Source organism: Dreissena polymorpha, chromosome 5 (assembly GCF_020536995.1).
Source record: "Dreissena polymorpha isolate Duluth1 chromosome 5, UMN_Dpol_1.0, whole genome shotgun sequence".
Taxonomy (NCBI): Eukaryota; Metazoa; Mollusca; class Bivalvia; order Myida; family Dreissenidae; genus Dreissena; species Dreissena polymorpha.
In genome coordinates this window covers 21536983-21550971 of record NC_068359.1, presented here as the reverse complement: position 1 = coordinate 21550971, position 13989 = coordinate 21536983, and the positions used below count along the sequence as shown (strand labels likewise).

The 13989-nt window shown below is 38.3% G+C and overlaps 1 protein-coding gene, 1 long non-coding RNA gene and 1 other non-coding gene across 3 annotated transcripts in view; 1 reads left to right on the top strand and 2 right to left on the bottom strand.

Moving 5' to 3' along the window:
- The window catches only part of LOC127831778 (uncharacterized), a 210853-nt gene that overhangs the window by 26835 nt on the left and 170029 nt on the right, over nt 1-13989 (top strand). The gene's annotated exons all lie outside the window — the stretch shown is intronic.
- Nucleotides 8091-11850, bottom strand: LOC127831789 (uncharacterized). Its single transcript, XR_008026498.1, has 2 exons — nt 10039-11850; nt 8091-8960 (listed from the first exon to the last, which is right to left on the bottom strand). It is a non-coding gene; the product is annotated as an uncharacterized LOC127831789 (long non-coding RNA).
- Nucleotides 13752-13833, bottom strand: Trnas-uga (transfer RNA serine (anticodon UGA)). The gene has a single exon. It is a non-coding gene; the product is annotated as a tRNA-Ser (tRNA).

The following is a 13989-nucleotide window of genomic DNA, read 5'->3' as shown; positions in this document are numbered from 1 at the left end:
CGGCCAAATTGACACAGACAATCCTTATGGTCCTTGAATCATCAAAAAATTGCTTTTTTTCTCGTTTCCGCTCAATAAGTCAAGCAAATGTCCTATGATCTTCGCCACACTTCATGAACATGTGTAAGGTCATAAGATGTAGGCCAAGTTCCATAATCAGCCAAATTGACCGTGACACTCCTGAGTTACGGCCCTTGAAACACTGTAAAATTGTTTTTGTTCTCGTTTCTGCTCAATAGCTAGAGCAATTGTCATCAGATCTTCACCAAACTGCTTGAAACTGTGTAAGGCAATAACATCTAGTTCAAGTTCAATAATCAGCCAAAATGACCCGGACACTCCTGAGTTACGTCCATTGAATCTCGAAAATTGCCCTTGGTCTCGTTTCCGCTCAATAACTCGAGCAAATGTCATAGGATCTTCGCCACACATCATGAACTTGTGTAAGGACATAATAGGTCAAGTTCAATAATCGGCCAAATTGACTCAAGACAATCCTGAGTTACAGCCCTTGAATCATCATAACATTGTTTTTTTTTCTCGTTTCCGCTCAATAACTCAAGCAATTGTCATCAGATCATGATCAAACTTCATGAAAATGTGTAAGGCAATAACATCTAGGTCAAGTTCGATTATCGGCCAAATTAACCTAGACACTCTCGAGTTACGTCCCTTGAATCATTGAAAAATTGGGTTTTTGTCTTGTTTTCGCTCAACAAGTCGAGCAAATGTCATAGGATCTTCGCCACACTTCATGAACATGTGTAAGGTTATAGGATTTAGGTCAAGTTCGATTATCAGCCAAATTGACCAAAACACTCCTGAGTTACGGCCCTTGAATCAGCATCACATTGTTTTTTTTCCGCTTCCGCTCAATTACTCGAGCAATTGTCATCAGATCTTCACCAAACTTCATGAAAATGTGTAATTCAATAACATCTAGGTAAAGTCCTATAATGGGCCGAATTGACTTGGACACTCCTGAGTTACGGCTCTTGAACCATTAAAATATTGCGTTTTTTCTCGTGTCCGCTTAATAACTCGAGCAAATGTCATAGGATCTTTGCCACACTTCATGAACATGTGTAAGGTCATAAGTTGTATGTCTAGTTTGATAATCAGCCAATTGACCTAGACACTCCTAAGTTACAGCCCTTGAATCATCGAAAAATTGAGTTCGTTTCTCGTTTCCGCTCAATAACTCGAGCAATTGTCATCGGATCTTCACCAAACTTTATAAAAACTGTTTAAGGCAATACAAATCTAGGTTAAGTTTGATAATCAGCCAAATTTTCCCAGGCACTTCTAAGTTACGGCCCTTGAATCATAAAAAAAATTGCGTTTCCGCTCAAAAATTTTAATAACCTCTATGTCGCTTGAGATGTAACCTTCATATTTGGTATGCATGTGTTTATGGACAAGGCCTTGCCATATGCACACACATTTTGAACCATTTGACCTCGAAATTAGGATCCGTGTTTAGGTTTCGAAAAAGCATTTTTTTATGGAGAAAGCTCTTGTTTCCTCCTTATTGAGACATATAATGTAGTTTTTGCGCTGTCTGTCCATCCGTATTTCAACATGTTTATTAGCATACAAAATGGGAACCCAGATCAATGCTAGCGAAATCTCATGATGCAATTTCTAGAAATGACCCTTAATTTCTTATAAGGCTGTTTGCTTATGTTCCTGTTCTAAGTCGACCAGATTTCATCTGATTGTCACCAACATTACATAAATTGTACACACTGACTCATAAGAATACATGCCTTGTTATCAACCATATTCTTACCCCAAAGGTCAAGGTCGCTCTAAGAGGTTAAAGGTCATAAACATGTATAATCATGAAACTGTTTTACAATTTATTTGTCAGTCATAACGTTTGCAAATATTGATGGAGATTAAAATAACACAGACTGGTTGCCATATAAGAGATTTATATACAAAAATGATAGTTAACAAGTAAAATAATTATGTAAAGTACTAATGGGATTAATATAACAATGACATTATTCCTTATACAAAGGATACTTATAAATAGCAAGAGCTTATTTCCATGATGGTCTTTTACCACATTCCAGTGTACATCTATAATGTTTAACTAATTCTTGATATCAAATACAGAAATACTGGTACTTTGAAGCCAAAACCAGAGACAAGCGGTACTGGGACAGCAAGATGAAGACACTCCAGATTTACAAGCAGAAACACAACCTGGAATCAAAAGGTTTTCATACATTTCTTAGTGGTAAAGTTCAAATGGGCTTGGTGAAAAGTCATTCAAAGATTGCTATGTAGTTTAGGTGACCTTGGCACAAGAGATAAATCTATTCCAATATTTCTTAGTTGCGAAGGTTAAATTTACATGATAGTAAATGGGATCCCATCATTTCTGTACTTAAGTTCAATAATATTGGTTCTTATTATATGCCTAGGTATTTTATCCACAAATAGGTGTAAGGTCGACTTAAGGAAATATTGTTATTTCTCTAAAAACATTGTTAACTTGACACATTTATTGACTTCAACATCATAATTTTACGAAAAATTGTTCGGCATAAAAAATACTTCACCGAAAGTCTTGTGTGATATGTCTTTTTAGCTCACCTGAGCACAACGTGCTAATGGTGAGCTTTTGTGATCGTCTTTTGTCCGTTGTGCGACGTCAACATTTGCCATGTTCACTCTTTAGAGGCCACATTTATTGTCCAATCTTCATGAAATTTGGTCAGAAGATTGGTTTCAATGATATCTTAGATGAGTTCGTAAATGGTTACGTTTGCTTGAAAAACATGGCTGCCAAGGGGCGGGGCATTTTTCCTTATATGGCTTTAGTAAAATCTTGTTAACACTCTAGAGGCCACATTTATTGTCTGATCTTCATGAAACTTGGTCAGAAGATTCATCCCAATAATATCTTGGACGAGTTCGAAAATGATGCTAGTTGGTTGAAAAAACATGGCCGCCAGGGGGCGGGGCATTTTTCCTTACATGTATATGGTTATAGTTAAACCTTGTTAACACTCAAGAGGCCACATTTATTTTCCGATCTTCATGAAACTTGCTCAGAAGATTTGTCCCACTTATATCTTGGATGAGTTCAAAAATGGTAACCTTTGCTTGAAAAACATGGCTGCCAAGGGGCGGGGCATTTTTCCTTATATGGCTTTAGTAAAATCTTGTTAATACTCTAGAGGCCACATTTATTTTCAAATCTTCATGAAACTTGGTCAGAATATTCATCCTATTAATATCTTGGACGAGTTCGAAAAAGATGCCGGTTGGATGAAAAACATGGCCACCATGAGGCGGGGCATTTTTATGTCCCCCACTATAGTAGTGGGGGACATATTGTTTTTGCCCTGTCTGTTGGTCTGTCTGTTGGTCTGTCTGTTTGCGCCAACTTTAACATTTTGCAATAACTTTTGCTATATTGAAGATAGCAACTTCATATTTGGCATGCATGTGTATCTCATGAAGCTGCACATTTTGAGTGGTGAAAGGTCAAGGTCAAGGTCATCCTTCAAGGTCAGAGGTCAAATATATGTGGCCAAAATCGCTCATTTTATGAATACTTTTGCAATATTGAAGATAGCAACTTGATATTTGGCATGCATGTGTATCTCATGGAGCTGCACATTTTGAGTGGTGAAAGGTCAAGGTCAAGGTCATCCTTCAAGGTCAGAGGTCAATTATATGTGGCCAAAATCGCTCATTTTATGAATACTTTTGCAATATTGAAGATAGCAACTTGATATTTGGAATGCATGTGCATCTCATGGAGCTGCTCATTTTGAGTGGTGAAAGGTCAAGGTCATCCTTCAAGGTCAGAGGTCAAATATATGTGGCCCAAATCGCTTATTTTATGAATACTTTTGCAATATTGAAGATAGCAACTTGATATTTGGCATGCATGTGTATCTCATGGAGCTGCACATTTTGAGTGGTGAAAGGTCAAGGTCATCCTTCACAAGGTCAAGGTCATCCTACAATGTCAAACATCATATAGGGGGACATTGTGTTTCACAAACACATCTTGTTCCTTTTATGGCTATTGTAAAACCTTGTTAACACTCTAGAGGCCACATTTATTGTTCAATCTTGATGAAATATGGCCAGAAGATTTGTCTTAATGATATCTTGGATGAGCTTGAAAATGGGTACGATTGCTTGAAAAACATGGCCGCCAAGGGGCGGGGCATTTTTCCTTATATGGCTATATAAGGCTATAGTAAAATCTTGTTAACAATCTAGAGGCCACAATTATAGTCCGATCTTCATAAAAACTCGATAAGAAGATTCATCCCAAAAATATCTTGGACGAGTTAAAAAATGATGCCGGTTGGTTGAAAAACATGGCCACCACAGGGGCGGGGCTATTTTCCTTATATGGCTATAGTAAAACCTTGTTAACACTCTAGAGGTCACATTCATTTTCCGATCATTATGAAACTTAGTCAAAAGATTTGTCCCAATGATATCTTGGATAATTTCGAAAATGGTTTTGGTTGCTTTAAAAACATGGCCACCAGGGGCGGGGCATTTTTCCTTATATGGCTATTTAAGGCTATAGTAAAACCTTGTTAACACTCTAGAGGCCACATTTATTGTCCAATCTTCATGAAATTTGGTCAGAAGATTGGTCTCAATGATATTTTGGATTAGTTCGAAAACAATTATCTTTGCTTGGAAAAAATGGCTTCCAAGGGGCGGGGCATTTTTCCTTATATGGCTATAGTAAAGTAGAGGCCACATTTACTTCCTATCTTCATGAAACTTGGTCAGAAGATTCATCCCGATAATATCTTTGACGAGTTAAAAAACGATGCCGGTTGGTTGAAAAACATGGCTATCAGGGGGCGGGGCATTTTTCCTTTAATGGCTATAGTAAAACATTATTAACACTCTTCAGAGGCCACATTTATTTTCCGATCTTCGTGAAACTTGGTCAGAAGATTTGTCCCAATAATATCTTGTTATATCAGGTGAGCGACTTTGGGCCTTTTAGGCCCTCTTGTTTTATTTAACAAGTAATATGCAGAAAACGTATTTAATACATGGAATATCACTCAATTATGTTTTCTGGGAACGTGTAGCGGGCATGTTGGTTGTGTCAAGTTGAATTGCACCCAATACTGCAACAATTTTTTTTATACGAATTCAAGTAACCAAATCGACTGATACCAGTTCTCACACTACCATATTAGCGTAACTGTCTTTATATAATTACTACTCTTGACCGTTCCGAAGGTAGTGTGAAATTAGTTACGTGGCAAAAAATATCATATCGACATTAAGAGTTAAAGTTTTAACCTTTTCATATATCTTATGTATTGATTAGCTGAATGATCATTAATTGTTTAATTTATTCTAAATTACAGCCTCAAAACCGTCTATTGGACAATCCGTTGACAGCAATCAAAAATCAATTTTTCCAGCCCAAAGCAGCTTTGAAAATTACAGCAGCACAAAAATGAGTCACATTTTTTCAGCAGAAAAGGGCCATCTAGAAAACTTAGATAGTGTTACTTCAAACAGACTGATTCCAGCAGCCAGTACTCCATGTAAAGACAACTTTGACGATGATTTTATTATAACGGTGAAGGTGGAGTTTGATAGTGATGTTGAACATGAAAACAATGTAATGGTTGATCATATTGAGGCTGTTCCCATGGAACAATCACCATGTGCAGGGTCTCAGTCAATAGAAGTGATGCAACCATCTTCTAAATGTTCGGAGTTGGAAAATGGTTTGAAGATCATTAAAAGAGAGACGGATGTCACCATAGTTATTAAAGGGACTGTAAAGCAATCTTTCAGTGATGAAATATGTATAACTGGACAAAACAGCAAAATGGAGCTAAGTGTTCTGGGTAAAACAGTTGAACCACCCAAATGTATAACTCCTGAAATTGACAATTCTGCTGAGGTTGCCCATGTGCCTATTGAAGAAACCGGAGGGGATGGGTCATTCAGCATAGGTGACTCTATTATTATAGATGAGAACGGGTATCATATTACGATGAATGATGACAGTGATATTACCGCTGAAGATGATGACATTCAGATAACTGACGTATGTTTTGAAATTGAAGACCCGAGTGCAAATAATGTTGTTTATCTAAAACAACAACCTAGTCATCCACTGTTACAAACAAAACATGTTGATATTTCTGATAACAAAACCGATGAAAAGGCTTGTGCATTCTCGATTGATGCCATTAATAAATAACAAAATACATCTTGATGCTTCACGTATGCCCTATTCTACGACTTTGCGTGAACTTGCAGGAACAGTTATAAAGGAATCTTTAGCGGGGGGCTTTTCGTATAAGAACACGAGCCCACCTGCTTTGTCTTCAAGAATAACTATACAGTCAATTCTTGAAACTGTGCACAAAACTTAAGAACTGAAATCAAGTGTTTCCTATCCTGTATTGAAACAGTTTTTGGCGACAAACATAAATAAAAAGTAAACGGGTGTGAGAAAGAAATCTGAGGAAGAGTGTTGATATACCGTCAGATAGAGGTCATACATGCAAAATGGCATGTGTCAAGGTCATAAAAGAAGAAAATATAAGCATAACAACCGATGATATTGACTTATGGTCTAGTGTTCAAATTCAGCGGAATATTGTTTACAAATCAGAGTATTGTGTAGATCAATGTGGAGAACATGAAGACGATATCGCAATTGCAATGTTTACACATAAAAGGAACTGGGGATCACTTTTTTTGTACAAAAGTAAAGTGGCAAGCGTCAGAAACAAAAGGAAAACAAAAAAGTTTGATGAAATGTTGTCACAGGACAAGCGGTCATTGAAGTCAAAGGAAAGACAATATTGTCTGAGTTACAGAGCAAAAGAATCGTGTAGAAGTATATTTGTTATTGCGCTGATTGGTATTTCACTGAAATTGTTTGGATATTTGCCTACATGATTATGTGCATCTACCTTAGGATTGCAAATGGGCTATTTACATAAAGCTCGATGTCACAGACTTCGTTAAATAGGCAAAACAGTTAAGGATCAGTAACTAGAGTTTGGATGGAAGTATTTTGATAATATTTATATGCAGGTAGCATGCATGCATTCTGTTTTATGAAGAATGCGGTGAGTACTTGATATAAAACAAAGTTCCTGCGTTTTTGTTGTCCGCATACCGTCCCCAATTAGTTTGTCATCATATTGAGATCCGTTTTAAGAAGCTACTAATGCAATAATAAAAGAAGATTTAATTGTAAGTTTTTAGTAATAAATGTAAAAGCAAATATAAAGTGTCTCTCGTTTCATTTGTATATGCCTGCTAAAAGGTGGCGTTGTATGAGAACACATGCGGCGTGCGACCGGGGGGGGGGGCAGGTTGGGGGGGGGGGTTGGAAGCGGTGCCCTCTCAATATTTTATAAAATTCGAGTCACTATGGTACTTGATATCAATGCAAAGTTTGATAACCAGCCAAATCGCTCAAAGCACTTCAGGTTTTCCGAAGGAAAAAACTTTCTGGGCTGTTATTTGTGAAATGCCGAATTGTGAAAATTCTGATTCCCTTTACCTTAACTTTAATTATGCAATTGTTTTAAATACTGTACCACTCATGTTTGTCATGTATATGCGGCCTGTAACGTGAAAAGCCTTCCCAGCTTACCTACAGGTCAAATGTAAAACGTAGGCATATAACAGTTTTCCGAACTCTTATCTTCATCACGCATATTTACAAACCAAAATGGTGAACAAACAGATGCTGTGTCTCGCATGTTCGATCCTTCTCCCAATAGGTAGAAGGTTAAAATTGCACATTGTTGTCCAAGAGCTTTTGGTGAGCGTTACTTCATCATCGTTCAATTTAGATAAAAAGCTTAAAGCATAAGGGCCCCATCTGGGCGTCTATATGGGTCCCAACTTGGCACCCCATGTGGGGCCTACCCGGGATTTGCAATCGGGAAAAATGAGGGACCCATGTGGGCTTGCTATATGGGTAAAATATGGGCTCTATATGGGTCTGACAGCTGACATTTGGGTATAATATGGGCCCTAAATGGGTCCCTTGTGACATTTAATAAGTGAAAAAAAACAATGAACATAACAAATGGTTACAAGCAAATCTGTCAAAGGTTTATTCAAACATCACAACTACAAGTCACTGCAGCATTTTGTGCACACGGTCTTTCCATATACAGTTGAATTTACACCACTTACAGTAAGAATGAACAGACTTTTTTTATCAAACATATGTCATACATTTCAATGCAACAAACACAATGGTAAACATACATGCAGACATTACACAATTAAAGATACACAGGCATTTTGACGTATGTATGTTTTAAAAACGCTCACACAAATGACTTTATCAAAGCCTTGAATGTACATGTATTTAATTGAGTCTTTCATGAGATTATTTAATTACTACTAACAGTTCATTTAGATAATACGATGACCAACTTTGAGGATCAGTGTTTAAACAAAGGTTGCCAGCTTATGATAGAATCAAGACTTTTAAATCTAATTTTGCACACAGAAATTCTATTTAGAGTCAACAAAAATAAAAAATTTGTTATGACATTTAATAAGTGAAAAAAATGTTACTAGTATTTCCTATATTTGCAACCACCACATATTTTTAATGTCACCGTAATCAATGGCAAATTATACATTTTCTTAAATATTTAGTGAATACTAATCAGAAAATATACACGTTGTACCCTATATGTAAAAGAGTAAATGTTAAAATATAGAATAAAAATTGCAAAATTCAGGGGAGGTAATAAATGGATATTCATTTTTGAAAGAAAATCTAACCCCACATTAAAAAGAACTATATATTTGTTTATATGACAGAATTAAAGATTGCATTAACATATTTTACATACATTAAACATTTCACACAGAGAAGGAAATTCGGTTGGCTGCAACAGTGCTGTATACCATATATTTAGAACTTCCCCCTCCTGGATTGCACGCTGTAATAAATTGAAATGCACATTTTTTATGATAATAATGAAAAATACTGCGTCTTTTTTGCAAAAAAAATACCTCCTTAAGAAAATATAATGTAATAATATAATTATTTAAAGTGCATAATTGTGTTATGAGTAATTTATTATACCTGCACAATGTAATTTCATGACATGAAAGTTTATTTATATGACATTTTATGACAAACCATTTTCAAATGGTTATATATGTACAATAAATTTAAATAGCACATGCTTATCAGGAAAGACGCTTTCCCATTTTATTATATTTTTCGTTTAAAGATCTCTCCCCTTAACAAAAATCCAATTTAGGTAGAAATTGTCGTGCCTCATGAGCCTTTGTGGACTCCACAGGCTAATCTGGGAGGACACTTTATGCACAGGCTAATCTGGTAGGACACTATGCACAGGCTAATCTGGGAGGACACTATGCACAGGCTAATCTGGGAGGACACTTTATGCACAGGCTAATATGGGAGGACACTATGCAAAGGCTAATATGGGAGGACACTATGCAAAGGCTAATATGGGAGGACACTATGCAAAGGCTAATATGGGAGGACACTTTATGCACAGGCTAATATGGGAGGACACTTTATGCACAGGCTAATATGGGAGGACACTATGCAAAGGCTAATCTGGGAGGACACTATGCACAGGCTAATATGGGAGGACACTATGCAAAGGCTAATATGGGAGGACACTATGCACAGGCTAATATGGGAGGACACTATGCAAAGGCTAATATGGGAGGACACTATGCAAAGGCTAATATGGGAGGACACTATGCAAAGGCTTATATGGGAGGACACTATGCAAAGGCTAATATGGGAGGACACTTTATGCACAGGCTAATATGGGAGGACACTTTATGCACAGGCTTATCTGGGAGGACACTTTATGCACAGGCTAATCTGGGAGGACACTATGCATAAAGCTCATTTTCCCAGATTGAGGCTCATATAATTTTGTGTTTTAATAATAAAAATTGTGTATATAATTCGAAAATTGGGACTGTGAAAATACTAATTTAAATAATATACACTAAATATATCAATAATACCTGATTTGTCTACACTGTTTTCTAAGTCTCTGATCACCATAGGATGGAATATAAAAATAATACATTTTTTTACTTTATCCCACAGTACTGCTGCATTAATTAAAATGACAAATATTGAAAAATCAATAAAACATTCAATACATTTAGATTCGTTTAAATATAATTTAAATGCAACTAGAAATGGCGCGGCAGAGGCCGACGCGTATCCCTACGCCGCATGTTTGATCCAGGGGCGCCCCAGGGTTGGTTATGGGGCCATGCATAGTTGAGATTGACCGTATTGTCATAAGAGAAGTTCAGTATCAATTAGAAGTGAATCGGTGTAGAAATAAAGAAATTATAGTAAAAGGCAATCTTAAGTGGGCGTGGCCAATGTGGGCAGGGCGTCCCAGGGTTGGTAATAGGGCCATGCATAGTTGAGATTGATCGTATTGTCTTTAGACAGGTTCAGTATCAATTTGAAGACAATTGGTGTAGAAATTAAGAAATAATAGTAAAATAACCTTAAAAAATGAGTAAAAATCTCTGACCTGGCTCCACCCCAACCCCCATAACTTTTGACCCAGGGGTCAGATCGAAATTCCAAATAGTGCAGGGTCACTCATATGCTCATAGCTACCATGTGTGTAAGTTTCAAGGTCCTAGTGCTAATAGTGTAGGAGAAGATAGTGGCCAGGACGGACGGTGGACATAACCACAATATCCCCACGCTTTTCAAAAAGCGTGGGGATAAAGACAATTTTGGGTGGTTGTGGCCTATTATGGGCGTAGCACCCCAGGGTTGGTAATGGGGCCATACATAGTTGAGATTGACCGTATTGACATAAGAGATGTTCAGTATCAATTTGAAGTAAATCGGTGTAGAAATGAAGAAATTATAGTAAAAGGCAATTTTGGGTGGGCGTGGCCTATGTGGGCAGGGTGCCCCAGGGTTGGTTATGGGGCCATGCATAGTTGAGATTGACTGTAGTGTCACAAAAGAGGTTAAGTATCAATTTGAAGTGAATTGGTGTAGAATTGAAGAAATTATAGTAAAAGGCAATTTTGGGTGGGCGTGGCCTATGTGGGCGGGGTGCCCCAGGGTTGGTAATGGGGCCATGCATAGTGGAGATAAACTGTTTTGTCATAAGAGAGGTTCAGTATGAATTTGAAGTGAATCGGTGTAGAAATAAAGAAATAATAGTAAAAGGCAATTTTAGGTGGGCGTGGCCTATGTGGGCATGGCCTATGTGGGCGGGGCGCCCCAGGGTTGGTAATGGGGCCATGCATAGCTGAGATTGACCGTATTGTCATAAGAGAGGTTCAGTATCAATTTGAAGTGAATCGGTGTAGAAATGAAGATATTATGGTAAAAGGCAATTTTGGGTGGGCGTAGCCTATGTGGGCGGGGTGCCCTAGGGTTGGTAATGGGGCCATGCATAGCTGAGATTGACTGTATTGTCATAAGAGAGGTTCAGTATCAATTTGAAGTGAATCGGTGTAGAAATGAAGAAATTATAGTAAAAGGCAATTTTGGGTGGGCGGGGCGCCCCAGGGTTGGTAATGGGGCCATGCATAGTTGAGATTGACTGTATTGTAATAAGAGAGGTTCAGTATCAATTTGAAGTAAATCGGTGTAGAAATAAGGAAATAATTGTAAAAGGCAATTTTGGTTGGGCGTGGGCTGTGTGGGCGGGGTGCCCCAGGGTTGGTAATGGGGCCATACATAGTTGAGATTGACCGTATTGACATAAGAGATGTTCAGTATCAATTTGAAGTGAATCGGTGTAGAAATGAAGAAATTATAGTAAAAGGCAATTTTGGGTGGGCGTGGCCTATGTGGGCAAGGTGCCCCAGGGTTGGTTATGGGGCCATGCATAGTTGAGATTGACTGTAGTGTCACAAAAGAGGTTAAGTATCAATTTGAAGTGAATTGGTGTAGAATTGAAGAAATTATAGTAAAAGGCAATTTTGGGTGGGCGTGGCCTATGTGGGCGAGGTGCCCCAGGGTTGGTAATGGGGCCATGCATAGTTGAGATTAACTGTTTTGTCATAAGAGATGTTCAGTATCAATTTGAAGTAAATCGGTGTAGAAATGAAGAAGTTATAGTAAAAGGCAATTTTGGGTGGGCTTGGCCTATGTGGGCGGGCGCCCCACGGTTGGTAATGGGGCCATGCATAGTTGAGATTGACTGTATTGTCATAAGAGAGGTTCAGTATAAATTTGAAGACAATCGGTTTAGAAATGTAGAAATTATAGTAAAATAACCTTAAAAATGAGTTAAAATCTCTGACCCGGCCCCACCCCAACCCCAATAACTTTTGACCCAGGGGTCAGATCAAAATTCTAAAAAGTGCAGGGTCGCTCATATGCTCATAGCTACCATGTGTTTAAGTTTCAAATTTCTATTGCTAATATTGCAGGAGGAGATAGTGGCCAGGACGGACAGACGGATGGACGGCGGAGATAACCACAATATCCCCACGCTTTTCAAAATGCGTGGGGATAAAGACAATTTTGGGTGGGTGTGGCCTATTATGGGCCTAGCGCCCCAGGGTTGGTAATGGGGTCATACATAGTTGAGATTGGTCATATTGTCATAAGAGATGTTCTTTATCAATTTAAAGTAAATCGGTGTAGAAATGCAGAAATTATAGTAAAAGGCAATTTTGGGTGGGCGTGGCCTATGTGCGCGGGGCGCCCCAGGGTTGGTAATGGGGCCATGCATAGTTGAGATTGTTTGTATTGTCATAAAAGAGGTTCAGTATCAATTTGAAGTGAATAGGTGTAGAAATGAAGAAATTATAGTAAAAGGCAATTTTGGGTGGGCGTTGCCTATGTGGGCAGGGCGCCCCAGGGTTGGTAATGGGGCCATGCAAAGTGAGATTAACTGTATTGTCATAAGAGAGGTTCAGTATCAATTTGAAGTGAATCGGTGTAGACATGAAGAAATTATAGTAAAAGGCAATTTAAGGTGGGCGTGGCCTATGTGGGCGGGCGTCCCAGGGTTGGTAATGGGGCCATACATAGCTGAGATTGACCGTATTGTCATAAGATAGGTTCAGTATCAATTTGAAGTGAATTGGTGTAGAAATTAAGAAATTATAGTAAAAGGCAATTTTGGGTGGGCGTGGCCTATGTGGGCGGGGTGCCCTCGAGTTGGTTATGGGGCTATGCATAGCTGATATTGACAGTATTGTCATAAGAGAGGTTCAGTATCAAATTGAAGTGAATCGGTGTTGAAATTAAGAAATTATAATAAAAGGCAATTTTGGGTGGGCGTGGCCTATGTGGCTGGGGCGCCCCAGGGCTGGTAATGGGGCCATGCATAGTAATTGACCTTATTGTCATAAGAGAGGCTCAGTATCAATTTGAAGTAAATCGTTGCAGAAATGAAGAAGTTAATGTAAAATAACATACAAAAATGAGTGAAAATCTCTGACCCGGCCCCGCCATAATCCCCATAACTTTTCACCCAGGGGTCAGATCAAAATTCTGTCACTGTCACCGTCGCACATATGCTCATAGCAACCATGTATGTAAGTTTCAATGTTCTAGTGCTAATAGTGTAGGAGGAGCAGGTGGCCAGGACAGACAGACGCACGGACAGACGCACATTACCACAATATCCCCACTTTTTCTCTGAAAAACATGGGGATAATAAACATAGCTTATATGCTATATTAAATCAAATTACGTTAGATAAGAAATAAAACGCATCACAAAAAGTATGCGTTGTCGGCAGGATTCGAACCTGCGTGGGAAAATCCCAAAAGATTTCAAATCTATCGCCTTAGCCACTCAGCCACGGCAACTTTACACTGGCTCTTCAATCTTCGAAGAAATCGCGGGAAATCATTATGGGTGCGCTACCTTAAAATTTGCAATTTTACAAGAATACATTTGATTATATTTGGATATGTGCCCATTAGAGGTGCGCTACCTTAAAGAGTTAACTGACTTCGTGTTGC